The sequence below is a fragment of the Pinus tabuliformis genome, chromosome 5_1 (genome assembly GCF_031772625.1).
Source record: "Pinus tabuliformis cultivar Carrire ecotype Pingquan chromosome 5_1, CPIR1, whole genome shotgun sequence".
Lineage (NCBI taxonomy): Eukaryota > Viridiplantae > Streptophyta > Pinopsida > Pinales > Pinaceae > Pinus > Pinus tabuliformis.
Window position 1 is genome coordinate 655,100,028 of NC_142305.1, and position 14,738 is coordinate 655,114,765.

The window sequence follows — 14,738 nt, forward strand, 5'->3', positions numbered from 1 at the left end:
ACAAGTTATGGGATGATGACAAATCCTATACAAGGTGATTTTATGGATTATTTTATTACACAATCATATTTATAAACTTCATGAGTCTGTTTCACACACACCCACACACATATTAGAAACGAAAAATGTTCTACATAGTCTATTATGTTGTTTTTATAAATATCTAATGATTTACTTTGTATGGTTGCTACTATTTGATAGTACACGTATGCCATATGCATGATTTCCAATTTCTAGCATTGACATAATAGTTGTGCATCTTGTTTGATTGGGATACCTCATACAAAATTATTTTGAAGGTATATATTATAAATTCATGTTAGTACCTATATTTTCCCTGTTAATGTTAGTAACTTAGTCTGTATATCAGTTTGACAGATTTCAGTGTAAGCTTATTAGTTGGTATGTTTTGAATTGGTAACAGTGGCTAGTATATTGTATTTTATGAATAAAAAGATTAAAATAAAATAAAGAAACAAATGACTGAGGTAATATAGGATTTAATAAAATATGAAGGTGTGCTAAAATAGGGATGAAACAAATGATTAAGGGTGAAATCATGGAGTTTGGTTACACTTTTTAGCGAGGGAGGACACATTTGGGTAAAAAAATGATGGCCCAATCAAGCCATTTAAGTGCTTGATCGAGCCCTTTTTAAGCACTCTATCAAACCATTTAAGTGCTTGATCGAGCCTTTTTTAAGTGCTCAATCAAGCTCCTCGTGTGATAAAAAAAATAACTCGATCAACCATTAAATCTTACTCTCAATCGAGCTCCTATGTAACCCCAAGTTAGGAGCTTCATCGAGCTTTAAGGATCCAATGAGACTTAAATTCTGGAAAATTTAAAATTTATGTAAATGTCAATAATGATATGCAAACTTTAAAATTTTAAGTACTCAATAGTTAAAAAAATTTAATTATAAATTGCATTTGAAAAGGTAATTAAGAATGATGTGGATTAACTTCTTATTACATTTCTAGCATTTTGGGGTATAAATTTGAAAAATGATTCTATCCCACTTGAAATTAAAATTGTAATATTGTTATGTTTATAATTTGGTAACTTAAAAATTAGTTTTTAATACGATTTATATTTTCAATGTTATAATCTAAATAATAAACTTATTATAAATATAATTTAAATAATAAATTGATTAAACATAATCAATTTGATCAATTTGATTTAATAAATATTATAATTTCTTATATGAATATGTGTATCTTGAAAATGTGTATTTTACGTCATGGAAATACATATTTAATAAAATTGACTAAAGAGTTAATAAATATGGTCCTCTCACCAATTTCCACTCGTTCACAAAAATGAGTGAGTGCAACAATAATTAACATAGTTTTAATTGTTGTAAGTTATAGTTAAAATAGTTGTAATGGATGTAATGGTAGTTGTGGTCATAAATATCTTTCAACCTGTAAAATGTGATTACATCCAATTATGTCCTTACTCGTGTGAAGATATATATATATATATATATATATATATATATATATATATATATATATATATACTCCTAACTTAGGTTTGGAATATATATTTTTAAAATAATAAAAAAATAAAGAAATCATAAATTTTAAAATATTATTTGACTAATTTGAATTTGAGTAATCTATATTTGAATGTCCGTTTGAAATTATTTTTAAAATAATAATATTATAAAAACTAGTTTAGTTTTGTTTGTTATTTTATTTATATATTTATTACAATTTGATTTATTTTTATTTGGAATTTCTATATTAAAAAAAATATAAAATGGTTAAGCATAAAAATATATTATGTTTAAAATCAAAACAATAAAAAAATTAATATTTTTAAGAATTTAAAAATTGGAAAAGGTTATTTATATATCATTATAATTATTTTCTTGGTAAAATAAAATAAAATTTGGATTTATAATTACGGAAAACTATAGTTTGGAATATATTTGAATAATTATAAAAAAAAATGTGTAATAAATAAAATTTATAATTTGCTTATAGAGATGTATTGAGAGGCTTCATTTTTTTTTCTTTTTTTAAAGATAATTATGTAACCACGATCAAGAGTTTCTTAAATCCTCGATAGAGATATTTGAAATTTGAAGAAACCCTCTATCGAGCTATTTGAAATTTGAAGAAACCCTCTATCCAGCTATTTTAAATTTGAATTTCAAACACTCAATCGAGCATTTTAAGGGCTAGATCGAGTTGTTGAGGGCCTAAAAAACTTAGCTCCTTTTCCGTAGATTTTTATACAACACCATTTTGCACCCTACTAGACTCAAAAGAAAATTTGTCTTTAAGTGGTGACGTTGATTATGATGGATTTGGGAAGGAACCATCTATTGAATGACATATGAGTTTGATATTTTCAAATTCATATGTATTTTTTATCTAATTTCTATTAAACATAATGCTTGATTTTTTTTTAAAGGATTTAAAGAGGCCAAATAAAAAATCAATGTCTTAAAATATATACAACTAAAAAAAATAAAAAAAATCTCATTATCTTCGTTTATGAGTCCTCTTCAAAATGGTACTATTAGTTTTTCAATTTATTTAAATAGTTGAAAAAAACCTTACGTGAACACATGTGTTGCAAAATACAATTGAAATATTTCTTCATCAACTTCAAAAAGTAATAAAAAATATAATTTTTCATAAAGAAATAAATTTTAAATATGAAACACTTAGCTCTCTCCGCGTATACCACACTCATATAATTTTTTTTAAAACTACACATTTTAGACTAAGTTATGTTATGTGAACACACAAATACCTCTTAATATGTGTGAAAATTTTAATATGTGTGAAATCTGCAAGGACAAGCATTTCATTTAATGGAAAATTGACATATTGTGGGACACTAAATATTTTTCAAAAAAATATTGTTAGGACAACAACATAATTCTCCACAATTTGTATTTTTACTAGTCAAAATGCATAGTGCTTATATGAATTTTGAGGGCTTCAATTCAATAGAAGAAAAAAACTTAAAATTTCATCACCACATTTGGCCCAAAAGTGTAACCCATCACCATGATTTCACCCTAAACTAATATAGGATGTAATAAAATATGAGGGTGTGTTAAAATTGAGAAGAACATTTCTTGGAATAAATGATTAAATTTGTCCTATGTGTCAAAATTTACAATTGAAGGTGAATTTTCACTGTCTAGTAAATGATGTCATAGAATGAAGGTCGAGTAAGAAACATAGTGGGATCTTCTTTTTTTTCTTTTCTTTTTTCTTTTATTTATTTTTTTGAAAAAAAAAACATGTCATTTTATTAGAATTAAAATTACATTTTACATGTGCTTGATGCACCCTTAGTAGCCTAGCTACCTAAACCTAAAACATGTAAAATTTCATATAGAATAGAGAAAATATAATTTCCCAATTAAAGTGTGTTCCATTTTTTACTTTTCATTTTTTGTACTCTTTGCCAACACCTTGAATTTGGATTGGTTATTAGAATTTTTATTTCTTCTCCTTTAGTCTTTTATGGCATTTCTTTAGTTGAATCAAAACTCTCATATGCATGAGTTTGTTTTATTCTAGTTTCTCTGTAATTATTATGCGATTCCTCATGTCCATTTCTTGACTCTGCAACCAATACTAAATCCTTGGTTATCTCTTCATTATTCTACTTATTTTTTCCCTCGACCACTTGAGTACATTTTTGATCTCGTTCTTATGATTTATGGTGGTTCTCCACCCTCTTCTCATCTTCCTCTTCTCATAAAAGCGAATCTCAAAATTGTTAACCCTTTGGCTTGTGTTGCCTCCTTTTTTTGTTTTTCCTTCCTTGGGGGCATGTATTCTACAGATACCCAGTCTGCTGACAAATCCAATATAAAAAGTGGTGTTTTTGAAGTCTAAGATTTGTTCCCACTTGAATTATTGATGAATCAAGTGAATGTAGTATAGAAGGCCTTTACTAAGGTCTATCTTAGCACATACCTTAACAAAAGTAAAAATTCCTTTTTCCATTTTATTGTTATCTATCTCCATATATTTCCCGGATTTGTTTCCAATACCTTCAATAACTTGATGGTGCCAGAATTGAAGGGGTAGATTATGGAGCCTCACCCATACTGACATCTTCATGACCACCATTGCTGGAGCATCGAAGGCTATAAACCATGGTGTTGTGAATAGACCTGCACTTCACCAAAACTAGGGTCCCTCTTTTATAACAAAATCTAGCCCCCGTTGATTCTCAGATTGAACCACAAAGAATCCATTTGCGTAGAACTAGGGGTGGAATTTTATTTTCTAATTGATGTAGTCCTACTAGCCTAAATCTGTAGCATAGTGCCTGAAAATGTTAAATTTATAAATTAGAGATCTCAATTTCAAGAAAGTGAAAAAACCAGTTACTTCTAGTAAATTTATTGACAAATATGGTACATTTTCTATCTATTCAACCAAGTAAGGACTTGGATGTTAATAAGAAGGGATTTTTACATCTAGTATAGTTGCTTTCCCTTTCATGACATATTTGAACGAGGCTAGTCCCTTATGGTTTGTATCAAACGAAGTAGAACCAAATGGATTACTCAAACCTAGAGCTCCACATCATAGCCTCAAGCTAACAATTATTGTTGAATTTCGATGAATGCCATAATCCTTCAGCTGAAAAATATATTGTAATGATCTTCCTTTGTGAATCATAAACTGTAGATCTATTGGTACAACCAATGTAGACTAGACTTCTTTTTTAGATCCGTCACCATATCAGAGGATCAAACCCCAAAGTGAAGTGAATTTTTAGTGAGGGTTTTCAAGAATATTTCATAGGTCTCTTCCAGATCTAGTTTTGGTTTCTACATGAACTTCTTCTGATCAAAATAAAGGAGAGTCCAGATTAGGGTTATAGGCCTAGGCTCGAAGCTTGACAAATAAGGATCTCAAGCCATAGATCACCACTTTCCCTCATACTACTGTTTCTCTTCCTGAGATATAGTAGAAGATACCTGAAATAAGCCTTGATTGTTTGAAGAAAAGGACATATCCATCCTTCCAAGAGAGCTTTCTGCCGGATATGAGAAGTGTATGGTCAAATCTGTGCAAGGAATTATTTTGTTGGGACAAAGACTGCCAAACATCATTGTCCATGTGTGCACAAGGAGCCATAAATTGTTTTTAGGTCTTTTGCTGGGAGAAAAGCCCCACATATCCTCTTACTTCCCTTCACCACTCCATCTGAATGAAGCCAACGGACTATTCAAAATCAACCACAAAGTGAGAGGGCAATGTGGAATAAGAGAAGCATGTGAGATAAATGCTAAACATTTCTTATAAAAATTAAAGGATCATGAATAATATGAAACCTTTTTTTTAGCATATGTGATGAGAAAATCAGGTTAAAGGAAACTAGAGATAAGATCTATAAATATAATGGGATGCAACTAAATTAAAAAATATCTACTAGAGTGACCAAATCACATTTTAATACTACGGTAAGTTGTATTAAACTACTCATCAAGATCATGGAGATAGGAAGGAGGTAGGGAAGTACTAGTAGAAGATAAATTGAATTCATTTAATGACATTTTTTCGACTCAACCATTATATCTGGAAGGGTTAGATTGATATTGTACATTATTTAATGAGCATAGCATAGATTAAATAATTTAATGTTATTCTACAGAACGTGTGTCCCATGGATCCTATTGTAGCTCTCTAATTGAACTAAATGCTGAGAGATTTTTCATTAGTTCCGTTGGCCTTTACAATTGAGGAGACACAATGGCCAAGTTTGTTATACCATTCATCGTTGAACATATCAATATGGGATATCAACTTATCACTAAATGCTGATAAGGGAGGTCACTGAAGTTGCTCCATAGTGACCTTAAATAGTCTACTAAATATAACATATGCTTACCATATCAACTCATCGTAATGTCTAAAGGAAAATTTCAAATAATTATATGCAATTGTTAACCTCATTTTATCAACCATGGCTAGTAAGTCGTCACAAGAGATATCTAACTATACCTTAAATTATGTGAATTTATCATATATTTTCTAGCTCTTTTAAATAATAAAGCTTATCTCTTCTAATATGAAACCTACCTTATTCATCACTATAACATTGTTTAAAATTTCTCCATGACATGACTTATGAGTCAAGTGTAAAATTCTAGAATATATAAAAACTTATAAAAATTCTAGAATATATAAAAACTTATAAACTTGAATTATACTTTTATGAATTAATATTGGATATTTATGAATTAAGACGGATAATTTTCATTCTCAATAGAAACATAGATGCTAAACCTATTTTTAGTCCTCAACATAATATTCTTCCACAACTCCCCATTTTTCCCTCTTAAGGATCATAACTTATCCCATATTCTTTCTCATCCAAACAAATTCACTATCCTTTTGAACTTATAATAATTATTTCCACAAAGTTATATTCCCTTCCGTTCGTAGAGTTTCTTCCAAAATTATATATCCACACATATATATACACAAACATATTTCCAAAAATGTGCCCTAAAAGGGCTTAACGGCTAAACAATGTAAAATTTCATTAGTTATGATGACAACATTGACTAGTATATATTCTGCTAGACCATGGAAATGAACCTTACGTGATATGAGAACTAAAGACACTCTTGAGATCTCTTAGAATTTTCACGAACATTCTGGTTATTGCTTTTTGTTTTGGTTTTGACAACTATTACAGTAAATATCAACGCACAAAAAACATTTTGAACGTTAAGGTGTTTTATTTTTAAGGAAAATTAATTTAAAGGTATGACAATAAAAGTCAACCCGGGAAAATTATTTTGAACGTTAAGATGTTTTTTTTTTTTTTAAAGAAAATTCATTTAATGGTAACAATATTGAGGGTTATTATTTAGACTCCACCCATTACTTACACTTTGGCTTCATATACCATCGAAGTGATGTAAAAGAACTATGATGCATATCCTTTTTAACAGTATTCCAAAAGCATTTCATTAATATTGTCTTAGAATTTTGTTTTGATTGTTAAGTAAGTCTATGGATAGCAAATTTTTCATATTAAAATCAATAAAATTATTATATACATCAGGTCATGAGAAGAGAAAATCTTTTATTTTTCTTTATATCAACAAAAATGTTATTTGTCCCGGGGCAAGGAGATATTTTATTTCCATTACATATTTTAAGTATGAGTTAACAATTTTTGAACATTAATTATAGGTTTCACCAACTTTCATATAGCTTCATTTATCTTTTTCTAATGATATGTTCTTCAAATAGGTAGCTCATGGTCTTAGTCACCTTAGAATTTTGATTAACATTGTGATTTTTTTCTTTGACTTGATAATTATATAATATTTAAAGGTTACACATTATCCCAAACTATATTGTAATTATCCTAGTCCATTTAAAATTGCTTTCGATCTTACTAAAAAATCACCATTTTCAAATTTTAAATAGGAAACAATATAATTATATTATAGTCTAAAGATATTAAAAAATCATAGCCTTGTATATATAGATAACAACTTAATATAAATAATTTTTTTACCTATATCTTTTTAAAATAAAAGTTAAATGCCATTTACTAGAGGTTTAAATATGCTTGGCGTCTACCCAATAATACCTTGTGTGCATGAAAGAGGTGGTTGTTACCACCCAAAAGAGAAAACCTTTTTTTATAGTTTCCACATATTTTTTTTTTTTTAACATTGTTCTAAAACACCTGTATTTTTGGTAACTTGGTTGTATGGTTAAGTTCACATATTTGGAAGCAAGTTTGCACATGGGAAAGGTTTTCCTTTAATCTTTATCTACACATTTCTATGTATATTTTCACATAACATGAGTAAAACATTAATTGTATAGAAAAATCAAAAGAAAGTAATGACGCACGGGGAGAAATTATCTAGCACACTCTTTTATTATTTATTGTTAGGTTAGGTAGGGGAACTTTTAAAGTAAGACCCTTCCCTCATAATTTTTGACTTATTAAGGGAAAAGTTGTATTCGGTGTTGGAAGATAAACATGTTCCTGGAATGAATTTAGCTGAGGCATGTATGGATTTTATGTTGTGTTATAAGGGTAATATTTGATATTTGTATCTCTATTTTTTTTTTATGTAATTTTATTATTGTTATACATTTTATTCTGGTACTAAAAAAGGTTGAGAAGTGTGTTGTTTTGTTCTATTTAAGTTTCATCAATTTTATATCTCAATATTGTTTGTATCATATTGATATCCAAAACTAGTTCCTATTTTTGTTCATTATTTATATTTGAATTTCATCTATGTTATAAACATTTAGTTGGCTTGCGACATCAGTTCTAGTATTAATGCTCAATTTTTATGGAATATTCTAAATTTATTCTAGTCTGAAGTTAATTTTTATAGGAAGGAACTGCTTCTCCTATAAGAAGGTGTTAAGGGTGTGGTTCTACCATTTCCAATTTGATCATTTTGTTGGTTTAAATAATCTCCATCATTATTCCTTTTGACTCCATACATTGAGTAAGGAACTTATCAAGTTGGAATCACCATAAAAATACATTGCATATATCAAATTGTTTCTCAATATTGATATTTTCAAGGGTGATGACCTTCGTGACATGTTTCTAGAATGTTAAATTGAGATAAACATCTTAGAAAAATATGATAACCCAAATGTACAAGGTAGATTAACCTTGGCACCATATTTCCCCTATATGGATTTGAATCAAAGTTCTATAATAACAACTGAGTTAATTAAAGGTTGCAAATATGTTAGTATAGAGTAGTAAGAGTAAATATTAAATAATTCCAAAAGTTAGTAATGGCCTTCCTTAACCTAGTGAATGGAATCATAGTCATACCATTTACCATTCCTACATTGACCATATAAGAAAAAACATCCCACTAATAATTCAAATTTAATATTATATGAGGTACAATTAAATGAAATCCATGAATTACACACTATTTTTATTAGTATATAGGTAAATAATTCATGTTAACTACCTCTGAAAGATGTCTCTACAAATATTTTCCTTCTATATTCTTCTTACCTTCTTAATCCTTGGACCATTACTAAAGAACACCATTGAACTATGGATTGTGTGTCTTGAAAATAATAGTTTGTGTTAAAATTCAATTTCTCCCTACCTAGTGTACTTTACTACACGTTTGATCTCTGTCATCATTTCCTTTCCCATGTATATACTTTAAATATGTTCAAATATATCATACATTAATTTTAAATTGATGATAATCTTGTAGAAGGAAATGTTAGAGTCATACAAGGTTCAACACATATAGAGAAACATTCAATGAAACCCTATTTCCACAACAATTACAAGACGAAAGAAGATACTGACAATAAACTTACATAAAATCAATGTAGAATCCCATTTATCATCCAATAGAAAATTACCTCGAATCACAATAACCTTCTCAACATAATTTTCTCATTCAATGTTCCTAGTGACCAAGAGAAAAGAGATAACTAGTGTGCACTCTTTAAATATGTGAGTGAGTGTGTTATAATGATCCATATCTAAAACAAATTCTCTTTAACTATATGAGAAAAACCAAATTTATTTATTCCAATAATTGACTAAAATACCATAAAAAATAAATTATGTGATTACAAGTTAAGTATGTCACAAGTTGACCTCAAAATATAACTATCTCAATGTTAAAACATAATTATAAACCTCTTTTTAACCCACGTGTGAGTGAAAAAGACCTCCTAGGGTGATTTCAACTTCTAAAAGCATGTTTCCATGAAAATATGCCTTGGATGAGTAAGGAAATGTGTTCCTAATCAAAACCACATATCCTCATCAAAAGGTGACCAATCATTAGGCAAGGGACACCTCAATAAGATAGCATCATGAACCAATCGCATGCCATCCATCCAAGCCATATAAAGGTGATTTCACAAGCCTATGGCATGACATCATCATATAAATAAGTGTATTGTCACATAAATAAGGATATCAAGTCATCAACATTATCAAATTAGCTTATAAATAGGGAAACTTAAGTTAAGGAGGTGCAATACCAAAATCTATGGGTGTCATGTGGTCTTTGGGTAAATCACCTCTCTAGGAAACTCTTTGGTTAAAATGTGTAAATTTTCAAGATTTGGAGGAGAGGAGAGGGTCATCAATAGTGATGGATATATTTAATTTTCAGTTTTCCTCAAAAGGTGTTCAATGCCTTGGCTATGGTGGCTTAAATATTCATTCAATGGGTCTATATATCCTCTTTGAAGTGTTGGAGAAGAATCAAACAATTCATCAAGGGTTTACTTGGGAGTAGGAAAAACATACTCACATAATTAAGTAAGATAAAAATCATAGATGAAAAGCCCATGTGGGTATCAAAGCATGTCATATATAATGCCAAAGGCATAAAAGTGCATCACACAAGAACCACCTTTAAATTCCTTCCTAGATTATGATTTGTAAACAAGATACCATACATAGATATGGGAGGGTTATCAAAGGGCCCTCTTAGGGGATTCCTACATTTAGGGAAGAAACAGTTCCTATGTCAATCGATCAATCAATAGGTGCAAGTGGTTAGTGATATGGAGGATAAACATTGTACTAGATATGAAATTCCATCATCCTTTCACACTATGATGTGAATAGCGAATAATTATGGAATTCAATTTACCGTATTTCTTGACCTATTTCTACCACCTTTCTTGTGTACCTTTTTCTTCATTTATTTTATTTTCCTTGCACCACTTGGTTTAAAAGATCTCATTTCTTTATTTACCCCTTCAAGCATTTAATTATTCATTCGGGTTGGGATAGCAAATTTTTATTTTATTTAGATGGATCATATAAAAGCTATGAATTTGGTGAGAGATAAAGAGGTGGTATAACTCAACCTAGGATTTTGTCCACACACTTTCATTTATCCTTGCAAATCTTTTGCATTTCATCATTATGACACATCTCTTTTTATTTCTCTTTTTAAATCAGTATTTTAGAATAATGTTTTTATGCCCCTACTTAAGGATGAGAAAAAAATGGAAATAACACTAGTGACAAAAAAAAACCAACCTTGATATGGGACAACGATACATGGGAGTGATTGAAAGTGTTAAGTATGGATTATCATGTATATGCAACATTAATTAATGCCTTGTATTTGTGCCCCTCCTGAAAAGTGGAAAATTTCTTAAGGTTGCAATACAACAGGGCGAGGGATAACCATGAAGGTAAATCATGGGAACAAGAATACAATCAAAAGTAGTATATCTTACAATTTAGCCTATGATTCATTCTAGAATTCCCTTAAACATTAAGTGAAAGCACATAAACATAAATATGGTTAATGTACTTTATAGTAGATTACTTGCCTTCATTTGATGAGTAAGTTAGATGAAATAAAAAACTAAATAAACATGGGTGGAAGGCCTTTGAGGCTAGGCATTTGTGAGTCATCATAAGATTACTAATTAGGAAGTTGACAAATATGATGATTTTTTTCTCATATTTTTTACCCAATTAAGTGGGTAACAATACATAATATTTTCTTATTAAGAATCAAACTTTTATAATTTAACAAAGATAGAAATAATCGACATTTGTTTGCATTTTTTTTTTATTGAAAATATTATTTCATAATTTTGTGTAACTATTAACAAATTGGTTAGTGGAATATGTTGATAACAATTTTTTTTTAGTTTTAATATTTTATGATTTTTAATTTAATATAAATCTACTCAATCTTAAAAATAAAATAAATTTATACAAATTATTTTGTTTTTATGTGAATTATTTTATCTTATTGAAGAATAAATTTTCAATATTTTTATAATTACATAATAATTATGATTTTGTAATTATAACAATAATTTTTCTTTTTGATATGTATATTTTCACATTCAATAACATATTGTTGTTGAAAACTTCTTGTAAAATGTGTATTTTGTTTAATAAATTGTTCAAAATCTTAAATATATTTTGACATTCAACAACATATTGTTGTTGAAAACTTCTTGTAAAATGTTTATTTTGTTTAATAAATTGTTCAAAATTTTGGGTTAACCGTTTACCATCTTCAAAAGATGGAAACATAACTCATATACTTTGAGCAACTAAAAATAAGTGAAAGGTTCACTCGAAATATTGAATAATTCATTAAATAAAATACATAGAACATAATAGTTATATTATTTATGAATAACATAATAATTATATTATTTATTAATAACATAATAGATATATTATTTATTAATATAAAAAAATTATCGTTATAACTAACTTATAATTTCCCTATAGTGTTATTTATTGTTTTCAGAAAGCTTGTATTTATTGGTAGAATTTTTGAAAACTTTCTAAACATATTATAAAAAATAAATAAAATATTCGAAATTGAAAGGAAATAAAATAAACATGGGAAATTTTCATAGGGATAAGAAATTAGGGAAATATTGTTATGTTTAGTGACTTTTTTAACCATAATGATATAAAGGTGACGAGTATAGTTATATCTATTCAAAATAGTTTGTTTTAATATGAAACTAAATGTCACGAATAATGTTGTCTTTAAATATTTTATATCATAGTTGGAAGTTTAATATAGGGATGTCTTAATCAATATGGAATTTCATTGTTTTCTTATATGCATATATTAAGTATATTTGCAATATGATTTTTTATTTTTTATTTTTAATTTAAATTCAAATTGATGGATAGTCATGAAAATTATATAATCATAAAATCACGGTTGACATTTGGTTTGTAATTAAATATTGGAAGTATTTTATGTTAGCATTTATGTGAATAATATTTTGATCTTTGAGAAAGTCTGATGAGAGAGAGTATGATGTTGAATAATGGACGGCAATTTGAAGATTTTTATTAATAAATATTATTTATAATGATTTATTAATATGAATATTGCATTTATGAAGGGTTTTTATTTGTAAATTGTGAAAATGTTGGTAAGTATGGAAAGCATTTTTCCCTTTCGACGATTTAAAAAAAAATGTTGGGCTTCTCATTAGCATTTCCCTTGGTTTGATGTTGGCCCTATAGTTTCAAAACAGACATAATTTATATGGAATTTACTCACAATATCTTGTGTCAAATCTCAAGAAGGTATAAATATCATTCCAGATACCAATTGAGGCATCCATTAGTCTATGATAAATCTTGCAAATAAGCTTGTGTTTGATCACGCGTTTATCGTTATGGAATCAACAATCTGTTTTATGTTGTAATCTAGTGTGGGCACAATGGTATTACCTGGAGTGAAATCAAGAGATATTAATGAATAAAATAATGTGATCAAATAACATTGAGATTGAACGATGTGATCATGTAATATAAAAATCAGGTAATGTAGAGGTCCAAGAGGTCCATAGTCATGTTCTAATTGAAGGGCCTGGAACAAAGGATTATGATATGATCATGATGCATTTTTCTTCTATTCTGGAATAATGAATGGAGTGATCTGGGTTCCCTCAAGTACTAGAATTAACCAAGATATTTTCTTGTATGATGTATTCAAAATTGCATGAAAAAGGGTACGAAAAACCACATGTGAAAAATACTTAAAAGAGAGGAAAACATAAAGGAGACTGTTAGCGTTCTAATTTGCCTCAGGCTGAGGAAGGCAAAACTCGAGGCAACATCAAACCAAGCTCAGCCTCGTAGCTAGCCCTACGAGGACAGGAGAGGTCTCTCTCTGGGTCTATCTCGGCAGAAAGGTTTTCAAAGGGGCTGAGATGCCCGATAAAGAATACTGATCTTAGGCTAGTAAAGAGATATGAAAAGGGGTTTTAATGAATGATTGGGTTTCCTAGGCTGCATGGGGCAAAGAACAACTTGAACAGGGAAATGTAATAAAAAACACAGATTATCTCCTGAGGCAAGATAGGCAAGAAATTTAACAATTAAATTGAGATAAACGGAATGGCAAGACTACTGAGAAGTCGACAAGGGCATAGAAGATGGATCCTTGTCAAATAGAAGAAAACATCAAATATGAACACTTCCTCAAGACAGAGCAAATAAATTGAATTCTGCCTTTCTCACTTAAACGTTTTCAACAGAAATGATTATGAAATGAAACAGTAAACATAACAAGGAACGTATGAGACAAAGAAGCAACATATGTCAAATGTCATACCACAGGAATCTCAGGAGTCAGAGCTGTATTTTTTTATTGGATCCTTGTCAAAACTGTATAATGAAACTCTCTTTTCCTCCATGCACCACTCTCAGAATTCTCTCCACTCCCCAAATATTTTTACATACAATAAATAGACCAAAAAACTTTCCCCTACAGGTCGACGAAAAAATCATGAGCTGTTTCAACTATAATTGCAAGAATAGAAAGAGTCATCCATTTTTTCTAAAAACAAAGCATCATTTCCCTTGAATTCCTCTGATGGCCGACAAACTGGAGCGCAAATCCCGTTGCATCATTAACTGAATCCTTTAACATGAGATCGAATCCTATTTCCTCTGCTGTGATAGATATCTTTGTTTTGTTTTAGGTGTATTTTGACTTGGCATTTTTCATTTGCTATTTTAAATAAAAACCAATTTTTAATAAAACTAGATTTTTTACTTTTTATCTCCTTTGTTTTCATATATGACCTTAACTACACTGGAGTGATTGCGAACATCTGAACTTCCATGAGCGAAACCATCAACACCATCGAGACATATCGACTCTAACGGGACTTCCTGCGTCTCCAATACTTTTGTAATCCTTCTCTTCAAATCCTCATATTCATCCT